Source organism: Prionailurus viverrinus, chromosome C2 (genome assembly GCF_022837055.1).
Source record: "Prionailurus viverrinus isolate Anna chromosome C2, UM_Priviv_1.0, whole genome shotgun sequence".
NCBI classification, from domain to species: domain Eukaryota; kingdom Metazoa; phylum Chordata; class Mammalia; order Carnivora; family Felidae; genus Prionailurus; species Prionailurus viverrinus.
In genome coordinates, this window is record NC_062569.1 from 29,115,091 (window position 1) to 29,132,005 (window position 16,915).

The 16,915-nt window shown below is 44.2% G+C and overlaps 1 protein-coding gene across 4 annotated transcripts in view; it reads left to right on the forward strand.

The window, feature by feature from the left end:
- The first annotated feature begins 2,472 nt into the window (after positions 1 to 2,472).
- TMEM108 (transmembrane protein 108) overlaps positions 2,473 to 16,915 on the forward strand; it is a 366,497-nt gene continuing 352,054 nt past the window's right edge. For 3 of the 4 annotated variants that reach the window (XM_047876363.1, XM_047876366.1, XM_047876364.1), the window contains exons 1-2: positions 2,473 to 2,598; positions 9,525 to 9,643. The gene's annotated coding sequence lies outside the window, so the exon portion shown is untranslated. The remainder of the gene's footprint in view (positions 2,599 to 9,524; positions 9,644 to 16,915) is intronic. The other variant, XM_047876365.1, reaches the window with a different exon arrangement.

Below are 16,915 nucleotides of genomic sequence, written 5' to 3' on the forward strand. Positions count from 1 at the left end.
TAGGCTTCCATTTTTCTGATGTGGCAAATAAAGTCAAGTTTGGGCAAGGTGGCTATTGTTGGCACAACGTTTTAAGGGGACCTCACTAATTCAGTTAAAAACTAGGTCAAATTCTGCTACTGCAAATAACACTCCATAGAAAAACTCCATGCAACAACAGCTTTCTAAGATCCAGGCACTAATCTCTGTACTTCACAAAATAAGAGAATTTGGCAAAAGCCCAGGAAAAAGAAACTGGAATCTCTTGGAATTCTTTAAAATAAAATAAGGTCTATTTAGCTTGCATGGCAAACTAAACTAATAGCACATCTATTTTCCTTGAGGGTTTTCCTATAATGTGTATGTTCTGTATGTTGAGTTCTTGGACTCAAATTTAACTAGTACAGCTTCAGAATTGTTACAGGAGAGGCTAGAGGAAGTTCAGGATGACGACGCTGGGAATCTGTATTTGAACAAGTATTCCAGGTGATTCCATTGCACTTTGGGAAGAGCCTCAGAGAATAACTCTTAATACTGCTCAAATAGACATTTGCTTTTAGTTAAGAAGAGCATAAAACAAGCAAAGATATCAACAGACTTGATTAGGTTAGTGGTTAAAAGGTAATAGGTTCTTTTCTTTAAATATTTAATCAACTGGAATTAAACTTAGTTGTGGACATGGCTTTTAGATTTGTTCCACTGGACAGGTGTATCTATTACCTGTGAATTATTTTTGGCCTTTAAAAACAGTCTTCTCACAAATTATGTGGAAACTTTCCTCTTCTCAGAGTCTTTATGTCCTTAGTGATTTGTGTTGCAGAGTTGGCTTTCCCTTGTTAAAGAATGAGTCTACCAACCTAGCAGCTTATGCGGGTATTCTCAGGCAAGCCTGGGTACAAACCACCTGTAGATCTTTTAGAGCCTCCAGTTGCTGAGGCTGCCCTCCTTACCCCAATCAGAATCTCTAAGCATAGGGCCCAAAAACCTATTTCCTTAAAAGTTTTACTGTGCAGCTAGGCTTGAGATCCAATGGTTTAATGATAGCAAAAGAAACTTCGAGATTTTCCAACATAATCTTCTTGATTGGACATTTCTTTACTGTTGGTATAGCTAGAACCATTGTTGTTCTAGGTTCAATGTATTCCATGAAACTCTGGATTTTGTGCCAAGCCATCTCTGATACACATACTGTGATGAATAGTGTCTAAGATTGCTCAGGGGGCTTTATTTCCGGGGTTGATAAGCCCAAGACAGACACACTGACAAAGGTGAAGTTTTCTCTAAGTGGCAGTTTGATCTTCTTGATAAACAGTGACAGAAAACTGCTTGAAGCAGTGTCATACCATCTGGTCTGAAGAGCTGCGGAAAGAGGGTTTTGAAGAATTCAGCACTTAGGGCTTTGAATCACCTTGGTACTCTATTGGGTAATGTGAGCTTGACTATGCTGAACAACAAACGTTCTAGCTGACAAGTCTGAACACATTTAGGTTCAGGTAAAGTTTTGAGAGATGGTGGAGGCACAGGACTTCCTCACTTCCAGACTCCGATATTACTGACAGAAGGACGTCTGGGCAATTTTTAAGATCCCTATGGTAGGAGATTTATTTTACAACACCTCTGGCTTATGCCTGAATCGTCCAAGATGCTGAGACCATTGGTTCCCTAAATGTTTTTCATATATGCTTCTTCCTGAGCTTGTCTATATAGTTCCATGACAGAATGTAAATTTCCAGAAAGCAAAAATTACTTCTGTCACTTCTCTAAGGGTTTAGCACAGTCCCATTGAGACACACCTGCTGAATACTTTAGAATGAAAGTAGACCTAGTGTTCTCTGCTGGGAGCATTCTGTCCCCACTTCTAGTTTCCACACTCTAACCATCAAGTTGGCACAGATCACTGCCCCACCGTCTAGGGGTAGGTGATATGGGAATTAAACACACCTTCCCTCAGCTGGTGCCCAAATTATGAGTGTCACCAGAACACCCCATGTTTACTCAGTCCCTGGAATGCTTTCCATCACTGGTGAAAGGAAAAGGTCGTGGAACTTTCACATAACATGGAACAAGGGCTATAACCATTTTCTCACAGGTGCCCTTAAAATCTTGCTACTCAAAGCGTGGTCCTCAGATCAGGAGCATCATCATCACCATCTGGAGCTGGTTAGAAAGGCAGAGTATCAGTTTTCCATCACAAATTTACTGGATCTGAATCCTCTTTAACAAGATACCCAGGGGATAGCTATTCATATTTAGAATTTCAGATATCAATTGATGTATTAATTCATTCATTGGGCAAAACCAGCTCCGGAAAACAAATCCAGCCCTTTGTGCCCGCCTCGCACCGGGTCCGCACGGTAGCAACCGAACCCCCAGGGACATCGGAGCGGGTGTTGCCGAGGGCAATTTGGTGATTGGCTGGTCAGGCCACGTGATAGGCGGGGGGACTTTCCTGTAACCGGATTGGCTCTCGCGGACTCTGACGGCCAGAGTCGGGGCGGGCCTGAGCCGGGACGGAGAGGCGCGCGCGGGGGCGCGAAGGCACGAGAGCGCGAGTGCGCGTGCGCGAGCGGCGGGGCTTTCTCCGGAGCCGTCGGAGGGAGCCGGAGCGCTTCTCCTGAGGTAAGCGCAGCTGCGGGGCGGCCCTCTGCCCCTCAGCGGCTGGTGCGGACCAGCGGGTGGCCAGGGCAGGGCTGGCCGAGGTGGAGGGAGAAGTCAGGGGTCCGCCCTCCCCAGGAGCTCTGCTCCGGGTAGGATGCAGACTCGGGCTCAGCCATGCCCGTTGGTGCCTCGGTTTCCCTTTTTCCCTTTTCCTACCCTCCAAATGCACCTTCCCAGCCCCCTCACCATGGTGACGAGTCCGCCCGAGGGGAGTTGCCCACCTGGCAGCTTCGTCTCTGCCTTTGTTTCCCGCCTGGAGGGATGCTGGTATCGGCCCCCTCCCCAGGTAAAGAGTGAGCGTGGTGGGGCGGGGGCATCACGGACGCCGGACTTGGGCTGGGGCCTGGGAGAAGATGGCTTTAATGCAGTGGGACCTGTCACATGTGAGAAGGAAAGGAAAAAAAAAAATGTGTCACTTTAGCCAAGCGGCGGGACTCGAACTAATCCGGCGGCGAGCAAGCCGAATTCCTAGCGCAGCTGTGCGGGCGGGGGTGGGGGGCTTGACCGGTGGACCGAGCCCAAGTGTTGCTGGTAGAAGGCTCTCCGGACCTGCACGCCAGCTCGCACCCCAGAGTTGCATCGAAACTGAACGCTTTCAGCCTGCCGAGGGAACCTAGGTTTTCGTTAAGGGGTGAGAAAAAAATTTTAAAGCAGTTGGGCGCTGGTCTAAATAAGAGGTTACATTAAGGAATTACAGATACAGCGAAACTGATGACTGGTAAACTGTGAGGAGGGAAATGCCTGCAGTGAACTGCAGACCAGACCGTCACAGTGAGATTCTCCTTCAAGAAGATAGGGATTTGGGGTGTGTGTGTGTGGGGGGGGGGGTTGGGGGGGGGTGGGGGGGGTGATTATCTCTGTAAACTGAGGTCTTTCTGGGCTGCTGGAGAGAGTAATTATTTTAAGCGTGTTAATTTAGGCCTGTAGGGAGAAGGGAAGGCATGGTGTAAATTACACCTGTTCAGACCTCAATTCTTTGAAAAGTGCCTGTTTAAAGACCATTTGGATGCCAAAACGGTTTGTGTGTTGGGGCTGGAGGGATGTCTCCTTTAAGTCCTACTTTAAAAGGGGGGAGGCGGTTGTGTGCAACACATCTGGTTTGCTACTCCATTTCCCCAGACCTGTAATAGCAAGGCCATACTGTGTGTCTTATGATGAAATATTAAAAGTCCCTTCAGTTTTCCACTAATTTGTTGGATGTATCTTGTAGTCTACTTGGTAAATGGCTCATCGGTCATTAGGATTTTTACCATATGCTGGAGTTTCACCGTGATCTATTTCGAACTTATTCTGGCGTGAGCTGGATGAGAATCTGTCTCCCTGACTCCTTGGAGACATGCTGTTTCAAAGCCCTTTCATTACTCTTACCTTCCCCCATGCAAAGTTTTGTTTCTTCAGGAAACAGTGCAATGCTTCGAACATCTAAGACTCGCATCATGCCTGTGAAGTGCCTGCACTTGCTAAGAAATCAATTTACTTGGCAAGTTAAAACAAATTGAAGAGGCAACACTTAAATTTGTTAGGGGAAATCAGGACATTTATCAGCTGCAGCAAATCAACTTTTTGATGGTTGTCTGAGGTGAATGGAAGTAAAAGAGGTTGCTGCAAAGCTCTGGGGGAATGAAACAAATGACCCTAGTAAAGTGAATATGGATCATCACCTGATAGATTGGAATATAAAGTATAATTAGTGGGAATAATTAAATTTGTCAGTGTTTGGTTTTTTTTTGTTTTGTTTTTTTTTTTAGGTGGCATGTGATGGTGGGGACAAGGAATTCTGAAGGTGGAATAGGTGGTATAGTTTGAAAAGATGTGCTTTTATGTTTAGAAAAATGTCATTTATGTAAATCAGATAAAGGTCACACTATGTTTACATTTAGCCTTTGGCGGAGAGGCAGGGGTTTTTAAAAGGTAGAGAAACATTTATAGGCTTATCCTAGGGAAAAGAGGGAGATGGGCTGGCTTAGTTCATCTTGAGGGAAGCAGTGTGCCTCAGTGACCTGCAAGACAAGGTTTTATTTTCTGATTCAATGAAAGCCCACTAATGTTGCTTTCCATGCAACCACAAAATCATTTCATTTCTGTCATTTCTGTTCTCTGGGTCAGGAGCGGGGAGGATGGAGAGCAAATGAGAGAGATTAGAGTCCGACCTGCATACCTAAGCAATCGTGTCCTTTGCACAGGATCTGTGTCACATTGTGTAAACATAAGAGCCTTCACATCGAGAGGGGTCTGAGCGTCTTCCCTAAGACCTGTGCTACAAGATACAGCTGGATAACATTGCCACAGGTGGGGCATGGGTGAGATCATCTGATACAGAAGCACTGGAGGAAATGTTTAATTCAGTGAGGCTCCTGCTTGCCTTAGAGCCTTGAGGAGGCATTTCCAGGCAGAGCTCATTATTGGCTAGCCTGGCTGGGCTGTATATGGCTTCCACAGGACCTGCCTTTCGTGATGGAGACTCCTGTGGAGGTTCCGCTTCTCAGATTGTAAGCATCAGTTAGGTTCGTTACATGCTCTAGAAAAGAAAGGCTCACAAAGACACAAATCTAGCCTGCCATTCTTTCAGGTCCTTGGCTCCTGTCACCCATAGGTTTCCAGAAATAAGTTGTGCCCTCCCTACCAGTAGATGGCACTGCTGTCTCTGGAATTCCTGGAGGAGATGAAACACAGAGCTGGCAAACCAATGGTGCGTCGCCTCCAGATTGTGAAAGGCTGTGTCAGCTGTCAAAAAGAATCTAAAAAAAAAAAAAGTTCTCAAGGCCAGAACTGTTTATATTAGGTGGGAATAATGTGTGTTACGGGGATTGAGGAATGGGTACAATTTGCTGGTGGTGTGTAGGAGAAAGGGCAGAGGGTAAACTGACAATTAAGCATTGTATCGTAGGTTTTAAAAGCTCTTGGCATACGTTTTGGTTAATTGAATGTGAGGTTGAAATTATGATTCAATCAAAATTCCCCAAAACTTAATAATGTCTAATTCTTTGCATATAAAGCTAGTTTACACACATGGATAGGACTATGGAAATAGACATGTAACTTTTAAACCTGATGAATATCCAGTAATTACATGCTGTAAAGATAGTGGTGAGAGTATTAAACAGTGGTGGTTAAGTTACTGTACTTCAGGGCTGTCCACAGAAGGTAGGTCAAAGTTACTCTGAATCAGTTTCTTCTAAAACTTAGAAATTCCTGACAAATATTTTAAGGTTTTCTTAGCTAGTGCTCTTCTTTCAAGATTACATTATTCCAAATCTTGAATTTTGGTTTTATTAACCTTATTAGCCAGGGTTCACTTATCCATTCCCCTGTTTTGAAATAGCTGTTCTTTCTTTGTTACTGATTGTTCTTTGAGATGGAGTTTGTAGCCATATTTGAAAGAGGAGAGTGCTGTTGACAGTGAGGTTATAATGTATATGGGAGCCTCCGTTTTGACCCTGCTTGAGCTGCAGGATGCTGCCTCTGGGTGTCATTACCCCAGTCACCTGCTTCCTCGTGCAGTTCCCTTCCTGTGGCTCAGCTTATTTGAGGTTTATTTCTGTCTCCAAGAGAGCTGATTAGCTGGTCTTTACTACCAATGCCGAATCCTGAAATCCTGCTGGTGCTAGATGGCGGTAGTCACAACAGTCTTTTGCTTCATTATGTGACCTCAAATAAATCTTTGCCTTTCTGAGCCTCTGTTTTCTTGCCCTATCACTGGGATTGCTGAGGTGGTGTGTGTCTATTAAAATCTCTTCCAGTCTTAAATTCTGTGGCACGGTGACTCCCATAAGGTATTTCTGAAGCCTCTGAAAAATTCTCTTACAGAAGATAATTTCATACTGTGAGCCTAGGGCAAAAAGAAATCTCACTAATACTTCTTCCCAGAGAAATGATTATGCATTGTGTTAAAATCCTAATAATTCAGAGTTGGAAGAAACCCTAAAGGTGGTTTAACTCAACTTTCTCATTTTATAGGCAGAGAGTTTGAAATAAGAACTAAGTGATAGAACTAGTTAGTGGTAGAGAACTAGGACCTGAGCTCAGACTCCTCTCCGTCTTCACTTCTTCAGTGTTGCCTTTCTCCACTTGCCATCAGGACTCAGAATATGCTGTGTCTACAGGGCTGGAGCCAAGAAAATTCTCTGAGTAATTCCTTAATGTGGCATTTTAAAGCCACAGCATGAATAACATTGAGTTGGGGTAGAAATTCAAGGTCAGGCTTTTCTTTGCAGCTGTTCTTTTCCTCACTGACTGATCCTCAGCAATATTCTTTATGTGCATCTTTGGGTTTTTAAAACTTTTTTGCATGCTGTTTCCTATAAGAAAAAACTTTCATCATCCTAGAAGAGTCACTCCCCATTATATAGTCTTATATTAGGTTCATGGAATTCTGAGTGCTCTGTGGAAAAAGTATTTCCATATGATGGGCTTCTTTCATAATCTTATATATTTTATCTTATACATTTAGCACATTATTCTGAGAAGGAGTTTCTTAGGCTTCAATAGACTGTTAAGGCCAGGGGAGTGGGGAATGGAATCCATGGCACAAAAATAGGGTAAAAAGTCTAGAGTCTAGAGTAGGTTGTGGAAAATTGTCAGTATGAGAGAATATTTGAGGAGCTAAAGACACTACGGTGGATGAGGATTGGGGGCAGGGGGACAGGGTGGGTAGCATACAAAAGTAAACTTATGGAAGTTCTTAGAACATTTTACCTTTATTAACATGTTTAAAATTGCTCACTGAAGATGCTAGTAGTATTTTGTTCATGTTAAATTTTTTTTTTTTAATTTTTTTTAACGTTTATTTATTTTTGAGACAGAGACAGAGCATGAACAGGGGAGGGGCAGAGAGAGAGGGAGACACAGAATCTGAAATGGGCTCCAGGCTCTGAGCTGTCAGCACAGAGCCCGACGCGGGGCTCAAACCCACGGACGGTGAGATCATGACCTGAGCCGAAGTCGGACGCTTAACTGACTGAGCCACCCAGGCGCCCCTGTTCATGTTAAATTAATAATGGATGTGCAAGTATTGATTTCCATTTATCATTGCTTGCCCAATAAGTACTCCCTCGTGATTTCACCAAGACACTTTGATATTCATGTTGCTTCATTGAAGATAACATGCATTGTAAGAGGGTTCTCTCCCCACCCACCCCACCCCTGCCTATTTGATTTGATTTCAAGATAGTACTTTTCTGACTTGTAACTTGGGGGTTTTTGACTCCTATTTTTCACTTCTGAAGTCCTATGTTTCACTATTTTTTACTGTAAGCTCCTAGGACTCCCCATGATCTCAGAGGTTCAAAAATAACATACATGTCAGGGATTAAGAAAAAAAATCTTGAGATTCCTTTATTTATCTTTAGGGTTTATCATAGAAACTGCTGCTTCTTGGCTAATTATTTTTTTCTCTTTTCTATTTGCAGCCCCCAATTCTCTTTTGCTAATTGTTCCCCAAATAATAGTGACCCAGTCTGTATATATTGAAAATCTTTTTGTTTTTTGCCAGGGAGTATATAGAAGTTAATTTGTGTTCATATTTTGGACATGTGAAACATAACTTTGAAGATCACTACATTTGGAAGAACGTCTGCTTGAAAATCTCTTGATGTCTTTTCGGTGACACCTAGCCTACATTTAGTACCATGGTGATCCAAATTGGTGAATGTTACCTTCTGGTACCTTTTTGGGTATGGGCTAGAATAGTATCTGTTACTGCTTTAGCAGAAGAATAAAAATAACCCTTTGTTTCTTAGGTTATCAGTTGAGTTTATGTAATAATAGAAAAAAGTCAAAAATTTCTGCATTCTTTTTCCAGAACCCTAATTTATTGTGAGATTTGGGGGGCAGTATTGACATCTCTGAGTTTATTTCCTTTTCTGGAAAATAAGAGAGAACAGTGACCACTTAAATTCTTTTCATTTCCAAAATCCTGTGACTCTATGAAATTTTATATGGTACCTAGACTAAACCTATCCTAAAAGTGCTAGCTAGTTGGGAATTATAATCAAGTTAGTGCCAAGATAATTCTTGATATCTGCAAATTACTTTTTGGCTTACAAAAATACTCTTTATCTTCTTTTTACTTAAAGTGTAGTCAGAGAACAGCAGCACTGGTATCATCGGGGAGTTTGTGGGAAATGCAGATTCTCAGGCTTCATGCAGGACCTACTGAATTGGAATCTGCATTTCATCAAGGAGGCCAGGTGTTATGTGTGCATGTTAAAGTCTGGAAAGTGCTGCTTTGTCTCATTTTGAGTCTTACATTGACCCTGTGAGGAAGGAGGTATTTTACAGCTAAAATAACTAAATAACTAACAGGGAACCAAGATTCAGTTAACTAACTAAGCCAAGTGTCTTACCTAGAACTCTCTACACCAAACATAACACTGTCATCTTGGTTGGGCTGGAGCCAGCCCCTGTATGATGGATAGTAACTATTAGCTGCCCAGCAGCCAATGGCTTAGGTGTGGCTATGTTACTGATTGTAGCCACTAGAACCTGAATGGAAGTGCAATAGTGTTGCAATCCACTTATGGGGGGAAAAACACATAAAGAGAATGCCTATGTGAGCTTCCACGCTGTTTTCCATGCCTGACTGGTTGGAATGGAGAGGATTCTTAGGGCAAGCTTGGAAATTTAGTTTTAAAAAAGGTGGCAGGACATTCATTAGCCTTGGTGCCTGGATCACCACATGAGGGAGAGCCACTCCACCGACCTGTTCACCTGTTCAGTATGTATATGGGAACCAGAGATAAACTTTTATTGAGCTTGAGCCATTATATGTGTTTGCGTCTATATGTTGAACACTTAGGCTACTCACAAATTTACTTGAGCAGTGACTCTGGACTTGAAGTTATGGAACTTGTGGCCTAATTCATTCTTTTACTTTTTGTCTTTGGCAGTTGGTGATCGATCAGTGGTGATCCAATATGCAGAAGTAAGTGAGTAATGAAAAGCAGCAGAGCTGATGGGTTATGAGGATGTAAGTGTGTTTGAAGGCTCTCTCACCCTCTACTCCAGGGTAAGTCAAAGGCATTCTCTGCCATTTTCCTGGGTTTACTGTCATAGAGGCTCTGGTCTCAGTAGCTTCTTGGAGTCAGTACAATGAGGTACTCTGTGAAAGTTTCCCAAAGCCTATATTGATTCAACTAACAGACACCATGGAAATCAACAGTTATGAAGACAAAATTCAATAGGGTGATGGGATGGAAGTTGTGCATGGAAATATCTTAACGCAGGAATTTTCAGTGAGTTTGTATGGGATATGATTTACATGGGAGGAGCTGGTTGACCTTCCTGATAAATGCTGTAGAGAAGGGAACCAGGCCTAATGGCCTTTTTCTTATAGTTGTATCCTCATGTTCTGCTGTATATAGTTCTCTCTCCAAGCATCCTCTTCCATGGCTTACTGTGCTTAACTTTTCCTTCATTAATTTTTTTCCCCAGGAAGGAAACCACTTATCACAGAGTTGATGATTCCCACTTTGGGAAGTGGGAGATTCTCTTCTCTCTTTGCAGCACTAAGTATAATGGATACGGGCATTGGGAGCATTAAAATCAGAGCTGGCTTTTGATTTTCATTTGTGCTGAAGATTTTTAAGACCAGAGGGAGAAACATACTGTTTGGTGTGCCCTTCTCAGAGTACAGGTGGAGGTCCAGGAAGGATAAGTTGAAAGAACGTCATAACTTTTCTGAGTTTCATGGCTTCAAGAGCTTAAACTAAAACCAGAACTAAAACCAGACTCCTTGAAGAGAAAAATCATAATTGATACAGATCTAAGCAGAGCTAAGGATGGTTAGCAAAGAGACAGGAGGTAAAAAAAAAAAAAAAAAAAAAAAAAAAAAAAAAAAAAAGGTACTCAGCTGAAAAACTGGACGGAGGGTTGTTTTAAGCATCTCAGTTCAATACTGTGGAGACTGTGGCAGATAATGTCCCATTACCCAGGCTCATACAAAGGGCAGCCAGAAAGACTGATGTCCTTCAGTGTCTCACGTGACTTAGTAATGAGTACAATTCACTGAACGAAATAGACAATTAGGGTCTGTAGATCTCTGGAGATTCCCATAAGCATACATCATTACTGCTCTGGAATAATGCATGTGCTTAGAGATAAGCAAAGTAGAGAAAAGGGAGTTGCAAAGCACTTTAACAACAGAAAAGTCCAGGTGAGCAGCCAGATATACACCATAGCTCAGGGCCTGGAGGTTGCTAGCTCAAGGACCTGGTCTTTGCTAGGTTTTCTCCTTAAAGGAAAGAAGCCAGACTTTGCTAGCTTTCCTCATTTTCCTCTGTGGTTCCCATGGATCTTATATTTTTAAAGTAATTAGAAAGTATAGAAGGCCAGAAATAATACTTGATTGGCATGTTCCTGTGTAAATACTGTGCAAGGATCAAATTGTAGAGGGAGCCATTATTTATTGATTAGGGGGGCAAAGAAAGTAATGCTGGAATTGCCAGCGAAGCAGGGGTTCTCATCCTTAACACTGTTGACACTCTGAGCCAGGCAGTTCTTTGGGGGTGGGGTAGGGGAGGGGCTGGCCTGTGCACTGTAGCATGTTTGGTAGGGTCCTCGGCCTCTACCCACTAGATTCCAGTAGCACTCTCTATAGTCAAAAGTGTCTCCAGACGTTACCATATGTCCTCTTGGGGTGGGGCAGGAAACTGCCAACAGTGAGAACCACTGCTAAAGTAATACTGCTGAAGGGATTGGATTTTGCAGAGCAAGAGTTGTTCTGGGACTAGATTTTAATCATTTAGCTTCATTTTGCTACAAGTTTCCCTACCTGTAAAAGAGACACAGCATTAATAAACTCAGTAGCCTAAGAAAGTGATGTACATAGTATTCGTTGTGCGACTACTTGGGGGCTCTGTAAATATTAAGAAATGATGCTGTTTCCCCAAATTTCTAGGACCCAAGGATCACTCTTAAACTTTGTGAAAGTACTAACTGAGGAATATTGGGAGTTTTGAAGAAGGAGAAGGATTGTTGGTGAGGGAAATGAACAGTACTGGATTCTGATTTTATTTTAAGGCTTCATGTCCTATTTGTTACAGCAATGTATTCTGAATGAAGGCTTTCTTTTGGAACATTAAGAAAGAGGGAGTGAAGGAGGCAAAAAAGAAGGCTATTGAGAAGAATAGTCAAGGAAATTTCTTTAAAAAAAATGGGGCACCTGGTTGGCTCAGTCAGTTAAGGGTCCAACTCTGTGATTTTGGCTCAGGTCATGATCATACAGTTGTGGGATTAAGCCCCGGGTTGGGCTCAGCACTGGGTGTGGAGCCTGCTTAAAATTCTCTCTCCCTCTCCCCTGCTCGTGTGCGTACACACTCTCTCTCCCCTCTCCCCCTCCTCCCCTCTCTCTCTCTCTCTCTCTCTCTCTCTCTCTCTCTCTCTCTCCCCCCCCCCGTCTCACTCCTCCTCTCCCTCCCTCTCTGTCCTCCTCTCCCTCCCTCTCTCTCTCCTCTCCCTCCCTCTCACTCCTCCTCTCCCTCCCTCTCACTCCTCCTCTCCCTCCCTCTCACTCCTCCTCTCCCTCCCTCTCACTCCTCCTCTCCCTCCCTCCCTCTCCTCTTCTCCCTCCCTCCCTCCCTCTCCTCCTCTCCCTCCCTCCCTCTCCTCCTCTCCCTCCCTCCCTCTCTTTCCTAATCTCCCTCCCTCTCCCTCCCTCTGTCCTCCTCTCCCTCCCTCTCTCTCCCTCTGTCCTCCCTCTCCCTCCCTCTCTCTCCCTCTGTCCTCCCTTTCTCTCCTAATCTCCCTCCCTCTCCCTCCCTCTGTCATCCTCTCCCTCCCTCTCTCTCCCTCTGTCCTCCCTCTCCCTCCCTCTCTCTCCCTCTGTCCTCCCTCTCCCTCCTCCTCTCCCTCCCTCTCCCTCCTCCTCTCCCTCCCTCTCCCCTCCTCCCTCCCTCTCCCTCCCTCTCCCTCCCTCTCCCTCCCTCTCCCTCCCTCTCCCTCCCTCTCCTCTCCTCCCTCCTCCTCTCCCTCCCTCTCCCTCCCTCTCCCTCCTCTCCCTCCTCCTCTCCTCCTCCTCTCCCTCCCTCTCCCTCCTCCTCTCCCTCCCTCTCCCTCCCTCTCCCTCCCTCTCCCTCCCTCTCCCTCCTCCTCTCCCTCCCCCTCTCCCTCCCCTCTCCCTCCCCCTCCCTCCCCCTCTCCCTCCCCCTCTCCCTCCCCCTCTCCCTCCCCCTCTCCCCTCCCCCTCTCCCTCCCCTCACCCTCCCCCTCTCCTCCCCCTCTCCCTCCCCCTCTCTCCCCCTCTCCCTCCCCCTCCTCCCTCCCTCTCCCTCCCTCTCCCTCCCCTTCTCCCTCCCCTTCTCCCTCCCCCTCTCCTCCCCCCTCTCCCCCTCTCCCTCCCTCTCCCTCCCTCTCCCTCCTCCTCTCCCTCCTCCTCTCCCTCCTCCTCTCCTCCTCCTCTCCCTCCTCCTCTCCCTCCTCCTCTCCCTCCTCCTCTCCCTCCTCCTCTCCCTCCTCCTCTCCCTCCTCCTCTCCCTCCTCCTCTCCCTCCCTCTCCCTCCTCCTCTCCCTCCCTCTCCCTCCTCTCCCTCTGTCCTCCCTCTCCTCCCTCTCCCTCCCTCTCCTCCCTCTCCCTCCCTCTCCCTCCCTCTCCCTCCCTCTCCCTCCCTCTCCCTCCTCCTCTCCCTCCCTCTCCCTCCTCCTCTCCCTCCCCTCTCCCTCCCTCTCCCTCCCCCTCTCCCTCCCTCTCCCTCCCCCCCCTCCCCCTCCCCCTCCCCTCCCCCTCCCCCTCCCCCTCCCCCTCCCCCTCTCTCTCCCTCCTCCTCTCCTCCCTCTCCCTCCTCCTCTCTGTCTCTCTTCTTCTCCCTCTCTGTCTCTCTTCTTCTCCCTCTCTCTCTTCTCCCTGTCTCCCTTCTCCCTCTCTGTCTCCTCCTATCCCCCCCCCCCCCCGCCCTGCCTCTTTATCTCTGTCTCAAAAAAAAAATGTTTTAGTTGACACAGAATGTTATATTAGTTTCAGGTGTACAACATTGATTCAACTTCTATGTTCTGGCTATGCTTGCCACAAATGTATCTACCGTCTGTCACCATACAATGCTATTACTATATCATTGACTATATCCCTATCTTGTGACTTTTATTCCTGTTACTTATTCATTCCGTTACTGGGAAGCCTGTATCTCCCCCTCCCCTTCACCCATTTTTGCCCATCTTCCCACCTCCCTCCCCTCTGGCAACCATCAGTTCTCTGTATTTACAGGTCTGATTCTGCTTTGTTTATTCATTTGTTTTGTCTTTTAGATTCCACATACAGGTGAAATTACAGGGTATTTTTCTTTAACAGTCTGACTTATTTTGATAAGCATAATACCTGCTAGGTCTATCCATGTTGTCATGAATGAATGATTTAATTGTTGTTTTTTTTTTTTTAAGTTTATTTATTTTGAGTGAGAGAGAGGGGCAGGGAGAGGGAGACAGAATTCCCAAGCAGGTTCTGCACTGTCAGCATGGAGCCCGATATGGGACTCCATTTCACAAACCATGAGATCATGACCTGAATTTAAATCAAGAGTTGAATGCTTAACTGACTGAGCCACTTAGGCACCCCAAGATTTAATTCTTTTTATGACCGTGTAATATTCCGTTGTGTGTGTGACCGTATGTGTGTACACACATACACCACATCTAAGGAATTGTTTTTTATGGGGTGGTCTCTTAATGTTAAGTAACTCATGTATAAGTACATAAAGAACATAAAGAAGTGACAACCCTCAAAAGAATATATCCTCCCAAATGACCACTGATCCTAGAACAGATTTTATAGGTAATACAAAAAAGGCCACAGAATATTTGTAGAAATGTTTTTATTCTAAAACCTTTTATTTCTGTTTCTTTGGAAATGTGGAAGGGTTTGTTTACCTTCAACCTATGCCCTTTGAGTGATAAATAAAAGTTTTTAATATAACATGTGTTCTGTTGATACTCTTCTAGAACTGTGTTGGAATGGTGGTAACCCTGACCTAGACCTGAAACAGTTACATTATTCTAATAGAAAGCCTCATTTTGACTCCAAGACAGGGCCAATGCAGGAATTAGATGTAGACTGTCCTGGCAGGTTTGAGTTCCACCTTGCTGTGTGTCTGGCCCCTGTAATTGTTAGACACATCAACAAAATTTACAACAAATAAGACCTCCAGGTGATTCTGATGGATGCTAACATTTTATTTTATTTTATTTATTTATTAAAAAAAATTTTTTTTAAACGTTTATTTGTTTTTGAGACAGAGACAGAGCATGAACGGGGGAGAGTCAGAGAGAGAGAGGGAGACACAGAATTGGAAACAGCTCCAGGCTCCGAGCTGTCAGCACACAGCCTGACGCAGGGCTTGAACTCACCGAACCACGAGATCATGACCTGAGCCGAAGTCGGACACTTAACCGACCGAGCCACCCAGGTGCCCCACATGCTAACATTTTAAAAGCACTACTCTTTTCTGATGTTTTTTTATGTTGTGACTTCTAATTGTCCCTCTCTGGCAGGGAGTGCACTGAGAAAGTATTTTCCAGGTAGTCAGAAGATATGTAAGATTTTTTTGCAATAATCTCTTACATCATTTTCCCAAATCATGGTCTAAACCTTTTCCTGCATTGTTCAATACAGTAGCAACTAGCCACGTTTATCTATTTTTATTTAAATGAATTAAAATTAAATTAGAAACTCAGTCCTTCATTCATGCCAGCCACATTTCAAGTGCTTCATAGCCACATGTAGTTAGTGGATACCATATTGGACAGCAATATTAGGAGTGTCCACAATACTAGGAATTTCTACGGGGCATGATGCTTTCATCTACAAGGACCTTACTTGTTGGAAACCCTTATTTTTAGTGATAATATGCTCTTGTTCTAACAAGACTTCACCTCATTTAAAACAGAATTGCATTTTGGACTTTTTCCATCCTGGGGAGCTTTTCAGTCTGTGTTTCTTGCTGAACTTTTACTTGCTGTGGCATCTCTCTGTTACAGAAAGTGCCATGGGCCTGTCTCTCTGACATAAGTATACTACCTCTAAAATATTTGCCCTTTAATCAGAAGTTTCTGAGCTGTCTCTTTCCATTTGGTCTCTCCACAGTAGTGAAATTTGTTTGTGCAGGTTGTCTCTTTGGATACTGCCTAGAACTTAACAAAGAGCTTGGGAGAGGTAGCAAGAGAATTTTCACCTTTCCTTCTGCCAAGCCCCAGTGTGGCTCACAAAAGTGTTTCAGAAGATGGTAGTAATTCATAAGCCTAACCTCTGAGGAGTTACGCCCTAAAGAATTAGTCTCTAAAGCAAATTTTCCAACAGACCTATTATAGTACAAATTTAGTAATTAAGCCCTTTAGCAATGTGGTAGAATTTTCAGTTGATAGTATCTATTACTATTACCAATATTAGTTGCTCAGAAACTATCATAATTAGAACAAATGAAAAGATGCGGAAATAAAGACACAATTTTTAAAAAGATGTAATTTAAATCTGAGCCCAAGATTGTTTTGCACGGTAGGGGGAATGAGAGTAAGAAGTCTGTGTGCCATGAGTATTATTGTTGGAGGTGAGGAGAAGGAGGTCAGCAGGGGCTGAGACTGATCTTTGGACAGCCTTTACTAGACTGCTTCACTTCTGATGGGGTGCATTGCTTGTTCTCTTACTGCTCTCCTCTCTTCAGTTTGCCTTTCTTTCTTGCTTTTTGTCTGCCCCAAATGTTGGAGAGGGCTCAATGTTTCTCAAGGGAAGTGCTATTAGCATTTTGATAGATTCATCGTTGTATGGAACTTTTTTGGTCTATTTATGTCCATTATAGGGTGTTTAGCATCTCTGGTCACTAAATTTTAATATTACTGAAACCAAGTCATCAAGTCAACCAACATGTCCCCCCATCACCCCCTACTTCCAAATATGTATGATTGAGAATAACTGACTGCTAGAGGGATGAATGGTGTGTTTTCGGGGGAGGCAGGAGTAATGAGTTGGAGAAGAAGGTACAGAAGCTTTGTGGGGGCTGGCTCATTAATTTTTGATATAACCTGACCTTTTCCCAGTGCTGGAATAGCTTTGGCAACCAATTTTATTCTATAGGGATCAGAAGAATCAGATTTTGTCAATGTAGAGATTGACCCCTGAGCCTTAACTCAAAAGTCACAGGAGGGAATCTGTCAGTGCCACAGAAGATAGACTACTGAAGCTCCCATAGGATTTTGGGTTTTCATTCTTGACTCACTGTGGCTAATCTTCTACATCTACTTGAAAGTAAATTGTGGTCTATATGTGGCAACAGAAAAAGTGCAACGATGGCAATTTTAAGAC